This window comes from Xenopus laevis, chromosome 1L (assembly GCF_017654675.1).
Source record: "Xenopus laevis strain J_2021 chromosome 1L, Xenopus_laevis_v10.1, whole genome shotgun sequence".
In the NCBI taxonomy this organism is placed as follows: Eukaryota; Metazoa; Chordata; class Amphibia; order Anura; family Pipidae; genus Xenopus; species Xenopus laevis.
In genome coordinates, this window is record NC_054371.1 from 204,817,719 (window position 1) to 204,832,777 (window position 15,059).

General features: G+C 36.2%; 1 protein-coding gene across 4 annotated transcripts in view; it reads left to right on the forward strand.

Annotated features, from left to right (window-relative positions):
* The window catches only part of LOC108718130 (A disintegrin and metalloproteinase with thrombospondin motifs 6), a 184,017-nt gene that overhangs the window by 88,406 nt on the left and 80,552 nt on the right, over window positions 1-15,059 (forward strand). The gene's annotated exons all lie outside the window — the stretch shown is intronic.

Here is a 15,059-nt window from a genome sequence, read left to right on the forward strand (position 1 = left end):
AACCTTAGACTGCCGGCTTCCGAATTCCTGTTTTAAAGACTTGTGCCTGCCCTGCCCTTTTTTTAATGTCATTGGCAGGGTGGTGCGGCTCTATGAATGGAGAGGGGAAGACGGTTGCGGGTTAAGGTTTTCTCAACCCGCGCATCACTATTGTAGAACCTTGTACCAACCATTGTGTGTCTGTAATGGCGCTATCCGTTTTTATTTTATGGCACTCTGTCCTTTACCAATCAGCATCTAATTCACTTTATCTATGTATGAAAGGTCAGATTTTAGTGGTTTTAAGTTTTTTTTAAACCAAGAGTAAACTCACAAACTATAAAACTACGAATGTCATGACATTTATTAAAAAAATCCAAATAAAAATGTAGGAACGGAAAATTACGCTGAACGATCTGCTAAACAATGCAAATACCTCGAAAACCTACAAAAATTCTAGTTTTTCGGACACTTATCCTTTAAAAGTCCGAATTGATTTCAAGCAGTCCAATAGGATCAGTGTAGCTCCCATTGGCTTCTATTGGCCCTTGACAACTTGAGAGGGTTTTTATGGATGTTACACTTAATAAATCTTGAATTTTTAGAGCTTTTTATAAAAAATGTGAAAATTCAATTGTTAGTAAATGGCCCCTTAGTGAATTTAAAGCTTAATTTTACCTTTTACCAAACATTGCAGATATCATGGAAAGAAGCTCATAAAAACACTATTTATAGTAATAAAGGCTTTTTATGGAATATATCCATTATGTACCAGTTTATTTATAAAAAATTAACTGCTGCTGTATTAATTACTAAAAAGCAACCCTTGCTGTGCACTTGTGTCACATGAACAGAAGCATTTCATCTTTCACTTTTTCCTCACACTACTTTCTATTGCACTTAGAACCCATATATTTGCCATTCCTGGTAGTGGACAAAACATCAAATGATGGAAGCTCAACGTTGATATTTATGAGTTTGATTATTTGAAAGGTCACATATATTGATAAACATTCTAAGGCCGAAAAGTTTTAAAAAACGATATGTCTATTCATCAGAATGTGCTTTGAGTGTTTATGACAACATATTAGAGTGAGCCTATGGAATTGTCCTTTGTGAAATATATTTATAAAATAAAAAGGATTATTATAGCAAGACCAGTATGACTATATAGACTAGATCAAATGCCTGTTTCTGATAGCAGATGGCTTTGGGTCTTAGTAACACAGTAAGTTTGGTTGAAAAAAAAAAAAAACACATGCCTAACAAGTTCAACCTTTTGAGTCTATATAAAACCTTCTAACTGCTATTTGATCCAGAGGAAGGGGAAAAAAACTTTTCAAGCCTCTCCAATTTGTATTAGAGGGGGAAAAATTCCTTCCTGACTCCAAGATGACAATTGGTAATAACACTGCTTAAAAGATTAGTTTTATTTTTGTTTAATTTAAGTTCATTGTTGTAGCTCTTCTCTACTTTACAAATAATTTTAATTACCGATGGGATTTTTTGCAGGAATAACAGTTAAAACTAAATGTTGCTAAATATTTAAATTGGGCAAGGTGCTATGGCATTGCTATCAGTCCCACATTCCTGTTAAAGACCATAACACAACCAGACGTGTCTAGCAGTGTAAATATTTGATGGCCATAGGGAACTTACAGAGAAAACATGTATTAAATGTCAGAAACATCCTGTTTTATATCCTCTTTGTTATATGAGTGTGTCTTTTTGTGTGGATCAGCATGCTGTGTGTGTAAATAACTGTGCCACTGCATCTCTGAGTAATTGTTTAATGTGTTACTAGTAAGAACTCATCTGCAATGCACACTGCAGTTTTGGACTCACAAGGGCATTTCAGATGAGAATAGAGTAAAAAAGTGCTGCAGAAACTTAGACATTACTTGGACGCTCTTACCCTACAGCAGGGCCACTGCCCTAGGCAGACATATTTTTCTGTAGACTTTCTTTAATTCAATAGACCAAAGGTATATGATGAAGTAAGTAAAAAAACAAAGAAAGGACACTTAATTAATATTTATTATTGTTATTAATACATAATTATGAAGCACTAACATATTCTGCAGTTCTGTACAGTATATGAGTACAGTATATATATTGAACATACAGATTGCATATGAAAAACAACTGATACGAGGCAGAGAGTGCCCCAGAAAAATAAGTTCATCTCTTCATTTCAGGTGGGGCCCCCCGACGGGCTTCCCCGATCGAGATCTGGCCGACTTTCTCGATCAGATAGGACAAAAAATCCTGTCGGATCGCGGCCGCATCTGTTAGTTGATGCGGTCCTGCGATCCGACTGCCCGTTCACATTCGTTAGGATCCGATCGTTGGGCCCTAGGGCCCATGATCGGATCAGCCCGATATTGCTCACCTCAAGGTGGGCATATCGGAGAGAGATCCGCTCGTTTGGCGACATCGCCAAACGAGCAGATCTCTACGTGTATGGCCACCTTAAGGCATTACATATTAATTATAGGTGCAGGTATGGGACCTGTTGTCCAGAATACTTGGGACCAGGACTTTCTGGATAAGGGTTCTTTCTATAATTTGGATCTCCATACCTTACAACTTCTAAAAAATAATTTAAACATTAATTTAACCCAATAGATTAATTTTTTGTCCAACAAGGATTCATTATATTTTAGTTGAGTTCAAGTACAATGAACTGTTTTATTAATACAGAGGAAAAAGGAAATCATTATTTTTTTAAAATAGAGTCTATGGGAGATTGCCTTCACGTAAATCTGAGCTTTTTGAGTAATGGTTTTCGGGTTAACGGGTTTCGGTATACATACTGTTTCAGTCTACTGTGTTTTAAGTGTGGGCACATTCTCAATTACTGCCTACTAATTGCTCCATATAACCCATCATCCTTAGGATACTTCCTTGATAACAGTCTTCCATGGGAGTAGAGATAGAATCAAATTTTCATACAAAGCAGGACTGAACCTCACTCTGAAGTAATCACAGCTACCATCTTATTTAAAGTTCTAAATCTTTATTTGAGCAAAACAGTGCCCCTCTGTTCACTTGCCATTGCAAGAGAACCCTAACAATGAACAATTCAAACTTTAGTAGTATTGCGCTTTATCTCTTTCATGCGATGTGTTGCTACAGAAAGTATCAGCAGCATAGTTATCTTTTACATGTGGTGTGGTGCTAAACCGAGAATTAGTGGTGTCTGTTAGGAAGAAGCTTTAAATGGTCAGAGACCATATACTGTATACTCCCAGCATTTACCTCACTTACTAGCAGCTGCCACCTATTGCAGAGATTTATGATTTGTTTTTTTATAAACTGCTACAGGGAAGTTTACTTCATAGACTATCCTTTGTAAACACCAGCATATGTTTGAGTTTAAATAAGTATTCTTGACATGTTAAAGGGATCTTCTGTAATAAAATATTCAACAAGTCCATATTTTTGCCTAATTTTGTTTCATTAAGTATGTGTTGACTTTATTACAATGCCTTGTAGTACGTGCACAGAAACTTTATCAATCGTTGCCTTTAAATCATTTAGGGGCAGATTTATTAAAGGTTGAGTTGTATTTAACATGAAAGGGTTAAGGGTATTTTTTTAGTCAAAACTCAAATTTGGAGTTAAAAAAAAACAAACAGATTTTTTGGAGATTTTTTACATTACAAAGCTGGAAATAGCTTGAATCTGAAAAAAAACGCCTGCTGAAACCTGTCGAGGTCATGTAGGAGTCAATGTCAGAGGTCCTTTGAGCCATCTGAAGATGTTTGTAGCCTTTTGATGTTTGGGTTTTTTTCTGTGGGTTTCACTCGAAAACTCAATCAATTCAAGCAAATCTGGTTTCTTCCCCGCGGAAAATTTGATCAATTCAAGTTTTCAGTTTGTTCACCTCAAATTGACTGGTTTGAGTTTTTCTTAAATTGACTTTATTCGAGGTATAAAAAACCTCACAAAGCTCTAAAATTCGACCTCTGATAAATAGCCCCCTTAATATATGAATTCTTCTATGGAATAATTTGCTCATTCATACAAAAAACTACTTAGCAAGTGGAAGTGTTCCCGGCATTCTTGATAATTGGGCCTGGGTAATTCTTGTAGCTGGTGTCTGTTCTCTTAAGTACAACCTTGTAGGTTGGTCATGCTCTGACATGTGGCTCTTGTTTTCTCTACTAACAATAGTGTTTAAGATATTGTAGTACGAAGCAGTTGCGACATTAATAGCACTGCATTAGAAAGCCCTGAAGGGCACCTCACTTAGTAAAAAGCGCTCGTTGAACAAGCTTGTGGACTTGTATGTCTGAGCACTGAGGTGCGCACCACACAGGAAGCTGTCAAAAAGTAACTGAGATCGGATGACAAAGACAGCTCATTGAAATTAGAAAGCAGCTTACCCAGAGGAAGGAACTGGAAATGAAAAGGGTCCACCGGGTGTCCAGTGAAAACTGGAGCACTCAAACTCAGTGGGGGTAGTATTTTTTCATAGTCACTTCTGTTTTTCTGAGTATCTTTTCAATAATGATAATAAAATGCAAATATATTTTTTTAAAGGACCAAAATCCATGTAGACTTCAGGATGACAGTTGACAATACCCAGCTTTCTTTTTCTAAACCTGTAATTTAAAATATACTTATTAAGAAATGTGTATATTTATCATAAATAAATAAAGGGGGTTATTTATCAAAGGTCGAATGATAGCATTTTTTTTTATACCTGGAATAAACTCATAACTCGAATGGTTTCTAATTTAACTAAACATTTTAATGGAAAAAACTTTATTCTGAGTTAGAGTTCCAAAACTCGAAAATGGTAATTTAAAAAACTCAAATTGCTTGAATTATTCGAGTTTTCAGGCAAAACCCTCTGAAAAAAATCATGGAGGCTATTAACATCTTCAAATGGCAACTTTTTTGACTTGTCGCATGATAACTACGACTTTTTCATATTGTAGCAGAAAAGCCAGTGTCAAAAACACTTGAAAACCTCAAAGCAGTTGTAAAAGGGAACTCTGCCATTGACTCCTACATGACCTTCACAGGTTTTAGATGGTGTATTTCTAGCTGTTTCCAGGATTGGGTATAATAAATCTTGAAAAATGGACGTTTTTTTTAATCTTGTAAAATTCGAAAAAAAATGTAATCGGCAATAAAGTTACTCTTCATTATTTCCCCCACCGCAGTCTGTTTTTATGTCCAGACATTGTGTTGGAAAAAGGAATTCTGGGAGGGAAGCCCAAGATTGTGCTTAAAATTTACATGGAATACCCTTGAACTTGGCCTCACCCACTGGGTGTTATAGCACAGCAAGGGTAATATGCTGATGGGATTCTCAAATACGGACTGGCTTTGTTTTTATTGGGGCTCATTAAAACTGTTGGACCAGGGAATATTTTACTTTTTTAGAGGTACCCCCAGGAAACTGTATCTAATATTAACCCTGTTAGTTTATCACGTTCTACAGTAGGTGAGTGGTTTTAAAGAATGTAATCTAATTGAATCTTCTTGATAAAATCTTGGGACATCCTAAAGCTGGCCATACCCTATAAGATCCGCTCCCAAACATACAGATATTTCTTCCAATATGACAACCAAATGCGGGCGACGCTCAATTATAACTCACCGTTTGTTGTAGTGTCGGGTGCAAGCTGCTTGTCCCCCTGCCAGGGACCCACGTATAACTCCAAAAAACACACTGCATCACTCCGAATCCTGTGAAAGTAGTTTATTGTGCCAACAAACTAGGCAATGTTTCGGGCCCTTTCCAAAGCCATTGTGGGTAAGTAATTGCGGGTCTAGGGCAAGGAAGCGGCGCTGAAAGGGTTCTGATTGCTACTCCCACAGCAGGCCCCTGTTTTCTGATGTGCCTGCTGTTTGGGAGCGTGGGTGCTGCAATCGGGACAGAAGGTTGGGAGATCTGCCTGTGCTCACTGCCTTGCAGGTCCTAGTGAGTGCTAATGCCCTGTCGATGCAGAGAAACCCCTCCAATTGCCAAAGAACGTATTACATACGTTTTCGGCAGTTGGAGCATATGCCTGCCAGCATGTTAGTGTTTACATGCTGCGTGTTATGTGCCAGCAGCTTTGATGACACGGAGGGGTCAAGTCAAGGAAAAAAATTTGTGTATGTACAATGTGTAGGAGCTGCGGGGGAAGTGACGTCGGTGCTTTTAAAATGGCGCCGGCAAACTTATGAAGATAGAGGGAACTTGCCAGGTGCATTACGTTGTTATGGATGCGAATTCACAAGCGAAAATATAGCGTTTCAATAGGCATGTGTGGTAAAGATTTTAATGACATTACCATTTCAAACCTTTCCTTCTCCTTTAACCCTAGGGCTAAACAATCAGATCTCAACGGCGTGAATAGGAGCCACTGATCCAACAGGAAAATCAAACCTGCCCGACTGACACCTGGCCTATTTCCGGCCAGATGGCGGTCAGGTGGGCCCATCTGAGGGCCCCATACACGGGCAGATATGCTGCCAAATAGGTTAAAAGGAACCTAATCGGCAGTGTGTATGGCCACCTTTATTGATTCAACTTCTTATTTTTCATTATGTTTCCACATATATCCACTTCCATATATCTTTGGTGTATTAGTTCCTTTGGTTTATGCTCTCAAACAGTATTTTTCCCAACAAGAGAAAGTGTGTTTTTCTGTTGGGAGCTCTTTGTCGTGCTATATATTTGACATAGTATTTCTTTCCTCTTTTAAATATGTCACTTCAGCTTCAGTGCCCTGATGCATAGAATGGCTTGTCTCTGCAAGATGCAAGAGAAAGAGCCTACTTACACAATGTTAATCTCAGACTAAATTATTTTGGCGACAATGAAATATTGCTTAAAGGAGACTTATAAAAGGCCTAAATTCCTAAAGGGCTGGCACTTTCCTTAAGTGCAGTTCATGCCTCTATGTTCTGGGGTTTAACAGAATCTCAAATATCCTTGCAGAATCAGACCTTCCCCTGTATGTTCTCTGAGAACATGCAGATTTTTCTGTTTTCCTTGTTAAAGTTTACGTCTGCTGTCGTCTACCGGACAAAGTGCTGTTTTAATAAATGAGGAATAAAGTCCAAGTATAGATGAAAGTACTTGGTACACTTGTAAACATTTTAAAGTCATGAGACAAAATGTAAGGCATTCTCCTTACTTTTTTAATTTTTAAATTAAAACCCTAAAATTGAAAGCCTAAGTAGTTTTGACTTTTCATAAGTTCATAGATAACTTTGCAGTTATTTAAACCAGCCCAACTTCTTGTAGTATTTGAGCTAATATAAATAGTGAGAAGTTTATGAATGGGCTATGGGACACAGGTTGGCCAATCTAATGCCACTTTTGAACTAGCATTATTTATAACTGTATGAATTGGAAATACTGTATCCCCTTATACAGGTATGGAATTCGTTATTCCCGGAAACCCGTTATCCAGAAAGCTAAGAATTACAGAAAGGCCATTTCCCACAGACTCCATTTTATCCAATTTTATCCAATTTTTCCTTTTTCTCTGTAGTAATTAAACAGTACTTGATCCCAACTAAAATATAATTAATTCTTATTGGAAGCAAAACCAGCCTATTGGGTTTATTTAATGTTTACATGATTTTCTAGTAGACTTAAAGTATGCAGATCCAAATTATGGAAAAATCTGTTATCCGGAAACCCCTAGATCCAGAGAATTCTGCATTATAGGTCCATACCTGTACTATTTAATTTCTTTGTACCCATCAGCTTGAACATAAACAGTAAGTTATTAGCAATTTAACTGTTTACATCATAGGGATTTGTCATGTTATGTCAGACTTGAGTCTGGTTACAAAGTGTACCTATTAGATAAACATTTCTGAGACCAAAACCAAGCACATGTTAACAAGAGCTCTGCACTGTCTTTAATGGCTCAGCTTTAAAAAAAAATGTTTGCTATTGGATGTACTGCACTTTCCAGTTGAAGAGTTAGACTGTCAGTTTAATTTATACTTAGGATAGCCAATAAAGAGCTCATTTCAGACCTCAGATTGTAATTTATCTGCCTTATAAGAGTACTACCCTGTGTACAGTGGCTGTTTGTAGTTGCTGTATATTTTTTAAATAATAAACTCTTTTATATTTGTCCTGTAATTTATATTTAGAGATTTAGATATCTGATTTTTGTAAGATTACAACACGAATGCTAGCTGTGACATTAGTCACATAGTATAAGATATAATTCTGTAGACAGATACACCATGGAGTTCTGAAGAATGTATGTTATCAAATGGTCAGCAGCAGGAAACTCCTTAACCTTTCCTTGCTGACTTTTTCTATGCCCACATGTTCATAGCCACAAAGACCAACATATGAACTTAAAAAAAGTAGAATTTATAGCACTAACATAATGGTACAGTACTTTAATGGCAGTTCTGTAGATTCTACAGCATGGCACGTAAAAGGGTAAACACTAAGGGGTCAATCTACCAAACCACTTCCCTTTCGGGTCTGGCTTTTTGTCGCCAACAACCCTAAAACGTTGCCGGAAAAAAAAAGAGAATTTCCCAGGATTTATTATGCAACATAAATGTGACAATTCCAAATCCAAAAACACTCCAGCTAAAACCTGTCAAAATCATGTAGAAGTCAATGGCAGATGTCCCTTTTATAACCACTTCATAGTTTTTGAGGTTTTCAAGTGTTTTTGACACTGGCTTTTGTGCAACAATATGAAAAAGTCCCAGTTATCATGAGACAAGTCAAAAAAGTTGCTGTTTTTGGGACGTTTCTGTGACTTTTTTTCATTCATGCGTTTTCTTTTGATAAACGACTGACATTCGTGGCAATGCGTTTATTCGTCGTTTCTTAAAAACAAAAATGAGAAAAAATTGAGTTTTAGTAAATCCCTTCTCATGTTATATTTAAGTTATAGTTATGATAAAATATCAAAATCTGTCCTATTTTCTTTATAGTACTAATCCTGCTTTTAATAGCAGTGTGTTTGCTGTTCGATCTGCTGTGTTTATCCATGTTTATCCAGTGTATAAATGTCATTCTTAACTTGCGGAGCAGATGGCAGTTGCAGTGCCTCAACAAATATTCACCCCCTTTGAAGTTTCATGTTTTATTGTCATAGAACATTGAATCAGTGGATTTTGTTTTGTTTTTACAATGATCAACAAAAATAGACTCTATCAAGTCACAGTATAAACATCTCTGCAAAGTGATTTCAATTAATTACAATGAACAAACATTTAATATGACACACCTAAATAATCACTGGTCCAACCAAGATCACCTTTGTTTAGTCAAGAGGTTTCATGTAATTTTAGAGCATAAATACAGTATGTGTGTATGTGGAAAGTCCAACATCTGGTGATGTACATAGTTACATAGTTAAATCGGGTTGAAAAAAGACAAAGTCCATCAAGTTCAACCCCTCCAAATGAAAACCCAGCATCCATACACACACACACCCCTCCCTACTTTCACATACATTCTATATACCCATACCTATACTAACTATAGAGTTTAGTATCACAATAGCCTTTGATATTATGTCTGTCCAAGAAATCATCCAAGCCATTCTTATAGTCATTAACTGAATCAGCCATCACAACATCACCCGGCAGTGCATTCCACAACCTCACTGTCCTGACTGTGAAGAACCCCCTACGTTGCTTCAAATGAAAGTTCTTTTCTTCTAGTCTAAAGGGGTGGCCTCTGGTACGGTGATCCACTTTATGGGTAAAAAGGTCCCCTGCTATTTGTCTATAATGTCCTCTAATGTACTTGTAAAGTGTAATCATGTCCCCTCGCAAGCGCCTTTTTTCCAGAGAAAACAACCCCAACCTTGACAGTCTACCCTTATAATTAAAGTCTTCCATCCCTCTAACCAATTTAGTTGCACTTAGTCTCTGCACTCTCTCCAGCTCATTTAAATCCCTCTTAAGGACTGGAGTCCAAAACTGCACTGCAGTAACATGACCTTTACTATGAAGACAAAACACTTATCCAAGGATCTCTATGAAAACCAGGATGGATACAAGAAAAAGCCAAAACTACACATACTGGCAGAAAAACAACAGTGTTAATGTCCTGGAATGGCCAAGTCTGAGTCCACATCTAAATAGATCATTTGCCACTGGACTTCAAAAAGGCTGTTCAGTCACTATCACCATGCAACCTGACAGAACTTGAGCAGTTTTGCAAATTGGAATATGGAATAATTTCAGTGTCCACATGTGCATCGCTGACAGAGACCTAGCCACTCAGACTCAAGGTTGTAACTGGTGCCAAAGGAGCATATACTAAATGCTGACTTGAAGGGAAGTGTATACAAGTCAGTTGTGTTGTGATATTTCATTGTAATTAATTTTACATCACTTTGCAGAGATCAGCTTTGACTTCAACATGATCTTTTCTGTTGATCAGTGACACAAAGAAAATTATATCAACCATCATTCCATGTTGTATGACAATAACACATGAACAATTGCAAGGTGTGAACAAATGACACACACAGTAATTTCTATCTATCTATCTATCTATCTATCTATCTATCTATCTATCTATCATCTATCTATCTATCATCTATCTATCTAATAAATATTTTATTTATGCAATTATCCATACTGTAACAAAGGGCATTGTATAGGTACTGGTTAACATTGAGTGCAGTACTATTCTATAAAGATTACTACTATTGTTATTATTTATCCTTTGTATAGTGTTGGTGCCCTTTTTCTGAAGTGCTTTTATAGAGTTCTTGGAGCTTGTAAGTTAATGTCCAATTTATTCAGGAACCAAGTAACCTTTTTCGGAGTCATAGTTCCAGAGCAAACATATGCATACAAATCCTGTGCTCAGGTCTGAATTCATTTTAAAATATCACTGCTCATTCTTTGGACTAAATCTACCTAGTGTGTGCAGTGACAGGCAGATGCCATTTATGTCATTGAAATCAAGCAGTTATGGCTCTTGCCCGAGGAGTTAACACTATGTGTTATTAGATAATAAATATAATATAATGTATATAATGATCTACCCCAAATCCTACAAACTGAAAAAAAGTGTTTTTTAAAGTAAAGGTATCATTCCGTGGGGTATATTTATCAAAGAGTGAAGTTAGAGATCGCCACAGTCCTCTAGAGTGAAATTCCACCACTCTCCATTCATTTCTATGGAATTTTGAAAGGCTTATTTATCAAAAGATGAACTTTCACCCATTGATACATACTCTTTTAAAAATCCCTTAGAAATGAATGGAGAGTGGGGAATTTCACTCTAGAGGACTGTGGCGATCTCTATCTTCACTTTTTGATAAATATACCACCTTGTGTATGTGCTGCTTTTTGATTTTTTGGAAAATGCAGACTAAGGGGGTTATATTTTAAAGTTAGAGTTTGTGAGTTTTTTTTTATACCTCCTATAAACGTACAATTTAAACAAACTCGAATGTTGCTTATTTATGATAAAATCTGAATGGAAAAAACTCGATTGAATGCAATTTGGGGAAAAAACTTGAATGCCTCAAATTTATCTAGTTTATAGGCTTAAAAACCTTGAATACCTAGAATTTATAGAGTTTTTGAGCGAAAACCAGCCTAAAACTCCCGAAAATCAAAAAACAAATTCAAATTGTTAAAGGGACTATATATTCTAGTTATATATAAAACAATTGTACATTGCTACAGGATAGTGCTAGTGTCATCTGTGGAATACTTTCTAGGAGATGTGTTCATAAATATATTGCATATTATAGCATCCTGAATCTTGGTCTGTGTGCTTTATATGCTAAGCAGCATTTGAACATCGCTCCATTAGAGCAGCACACATACTGATAACCATGGAACCTTTGTCCCTTACACTGTGACTAGACTCCAGAACCTAATGCTCTTTACATCCACAAAGGAAGTGGTACCCACCAGTGATTATTATGCTTACTGAAGGTATAACTGATGTGTGCATATAGATATAATCTTGATGGCTTCTAAAATATGTATATCTGCCTGTCTACTTGGTGCTGTAAAGTGGCAGGATGTTATGACTAAAGTGGTAATGTTTTGTCTGGAAAAGAAAAATAATCCGTCTTTGAGTCTCAGTCCCTATGGAAGAAAAGTCATTTCCACTGCCTGAGTTGTAAATGCTATAATATAGCAGAGGCTTTTTTCCCTCCTATATTCCCATGAGCCATATCAAGTATGGTTCACTTGCTATGAACATCTTTACACTTCAACATCCACTTAAACATGCCTATTTCCTGAACATTTTTTTTTCACTTCAACACTGATGTGAATACATCTAGTTGGGTTTGGGTTTTCCATTATATTATGCAGCAGTGGTTTATCTAATATTTGAAGTTTGTTGCTATACCCACATGCCTTATATTTTGTGAAAGACGTAAAGTCAATCCTATTGCAGCTCTTAAAGGAGTGGTTCACCTTAAAGTTAACTTTTAGGGGGTTATTTATTTATTTAAGGTCCGAATTTATCTCAATATCCGCTGCTACAAACTGCGATCTAACCCGCTCGGGTTTTTAATGCTTATTTATTATTACATTTTCCCGAAAATTACCTTTGCGGAAAAAGCTCAGATTTTCAAGATTTTTCCGTGAATTTCCCCCAAAAACTCAGAATTTTTCGGAGTTTTCACCCGAAATCTCCATAAACATTGTGAAATTGCCCGAAACCCTGGACACAACCAAAAATCAATGGGACTATTCCCACTGACCTTTATGCAACTTCGACAGGTTTGAGATGTCGTGTTTTTATATTAGGGCCTTTTAGCCCTCGGGGTTTAATAAATTGATTTTTTTTAAGCATCTTATAACACAAAAAATCACGGATTTCTGGGAATTTCGGGTATTCGGAGTTTAGAAAATAACCCTCTTAGTATGTTATAACATGGATAATTATAAGCATCTTTTCAATTGGCCTTCGTTTTTTCTTTTTTATGGTTTTTGGATTATTTGCTTTCTTTTGACTCTTTCCAGCTTTCAATTTGTTTTGTAAAACAAATACTCTACAAATGAATATTATGGATACTTTATTACTCATCTTTTTATTCACACCGTCTCCTATTTATATTTCAATCTGTTCTTCAAATCAATGCATGGTGCCTTCGGTAATTTGAACTCTAGCAACCAGACTGCTGAAATTGCAAACTTGAGAGGTGCTGAATAAAAAGCTAAATAACTCAAAAACCACAAATAATAAAAAATTAAAGCCAAATGCAAATTGTCTCAGAATATCACTCTCTGCATCCTACTAAAAGTTATTTCAAAGGTGAACAACCCTTTTAAAGTTTAATACTGCACATCCTTCCAATCCTGAGCATTAGCAATTGGAAATGTTTCAACTTCACATGCTCTGGATGGTGATCCTGAAGTGGTGCGAGGTGACACCTGCTTGTAGTGTTATTGGGGTCTGATTGATCCACTAGTATATTTAATGTAGCTGTGCTGCTATGGGGAAAATAAATTGAGCTGGTAGGCCCAAACTGCCTTTTGAAATGCTATTTATACAGAGTGAGGTCATTTCCTGCCAGTGTTCCCTCTAATTCCTTCTTGGCTATGTGCACAAAAAATCTTTGCAACAATCTGTGCAATCTGTGCAAACATTTTAAACTAGTGTGCACTTTTTTTTAAAAACTTTGTGCTCAGGTTTGAATTAATTTGAAATTTGGTTTTACACAATTTGTTGCATGCATTGGCCACAAAATTTGTTTGTGAGAGCACAAATTAAAGGGAACGTTGTTTCCTGGCCCAACAATAAAAGGATTTTTCCATGGATATGATGTTTGTGAACTTTGAGAAGAATACTGAACTTTTCCAAGGTCATTTTAAAGTAGCTCACAATCAAAAACAGCACATTGTTTGCTTAGAGGGAAAGATGTTCCTCCATTGCGCCCAGCCAGATTCACAGTGTAACTCTCGAGTTGCAGATTTTGATTGCCAGTCATTTCATTGCAAGGTCAAATACCAGTAGGGGGAAAACTGTATTTCAAATGTAAATTCTCAGAAGAACTTTCTGGCTTCACTCAGAGTTTGTCACAACAGTGAAAAAGGGCTGTCGTCATAAACCGGTTCAGTGGTCTGTGTACATTTAAAGAGTTACTACTTCTATCTTCAAGCACTGCTGGCAACATTCATTTTTTCTTCTATTCCTTCACTCTAGCTAAGTAAATGGGTGCTACTCCTCTGGTGGAAGCACCCAAAACACCATGTTTCCATTGAAAACAATAAGAGGGGGCATGGACAGTTTCCAGCTTAAATACACTCAGTGAAGGTTTCCCACAAGTCACCAGGGTTAAAAAGTCTTTTCGTAAATGGTTAAGAAAAAAGGTTTTTGAAATTTTCTCAAAGATTTGTTGGTGCAACCTGAAGTTTCTAAATATGTAAATATAAATTTCTCAAAATATGGCAAATTGTGGCACTTAAAAGTTCAAATGCAAGTTTTCAAACTTTCATTGTGTTATACATATATCATATATAGAGATATTCTTATTCATTAAATATTGATATCTAATGTAATACCTTTTGTTTTTCTTCCAGTAAAAAATATCACTTTCAGAAACATTGTGCTAGATATACAACTGAAATTGTATATTTTTCAAAGGGATTTGGAAACTCAAAGTTTAAAGTCTTCTGTATTCTCTTTTTAAAACGGAAATATAAATATATTCATGATATTATGTGTATTGCTTTTATGCAATGTACAGAGCTGACGACTGAATTTAATTTATGCTAACCATGTAAACTGAAAAATTGTCCCATTGTATGTTAATGTATTGTTCTACAAAATTCTAAAATATGCAACTTAAAGTTAAGCTGTCCCCCTTAAATTGTCCCCTGCTTACCTATAATCTCAGCTTTAGCACCAAGCCTTTCCAACTGACCACTCTTTAAAATTTAAAGACTTACAGGAATAATGGCAATAAATCCTCCCTTTGGAGTTAAGTGTTATGCTTCTATACTACAAAATAATACCTGGTTCAAAGACACACAATCTTAATTCCCTTTAAATGGATTTACAAAATGTTTCACTGACTGCAACTACACCCTGATATCATGAATTGCACTGAATATAAAGTCATCACATATATTAGTTATAATAAATT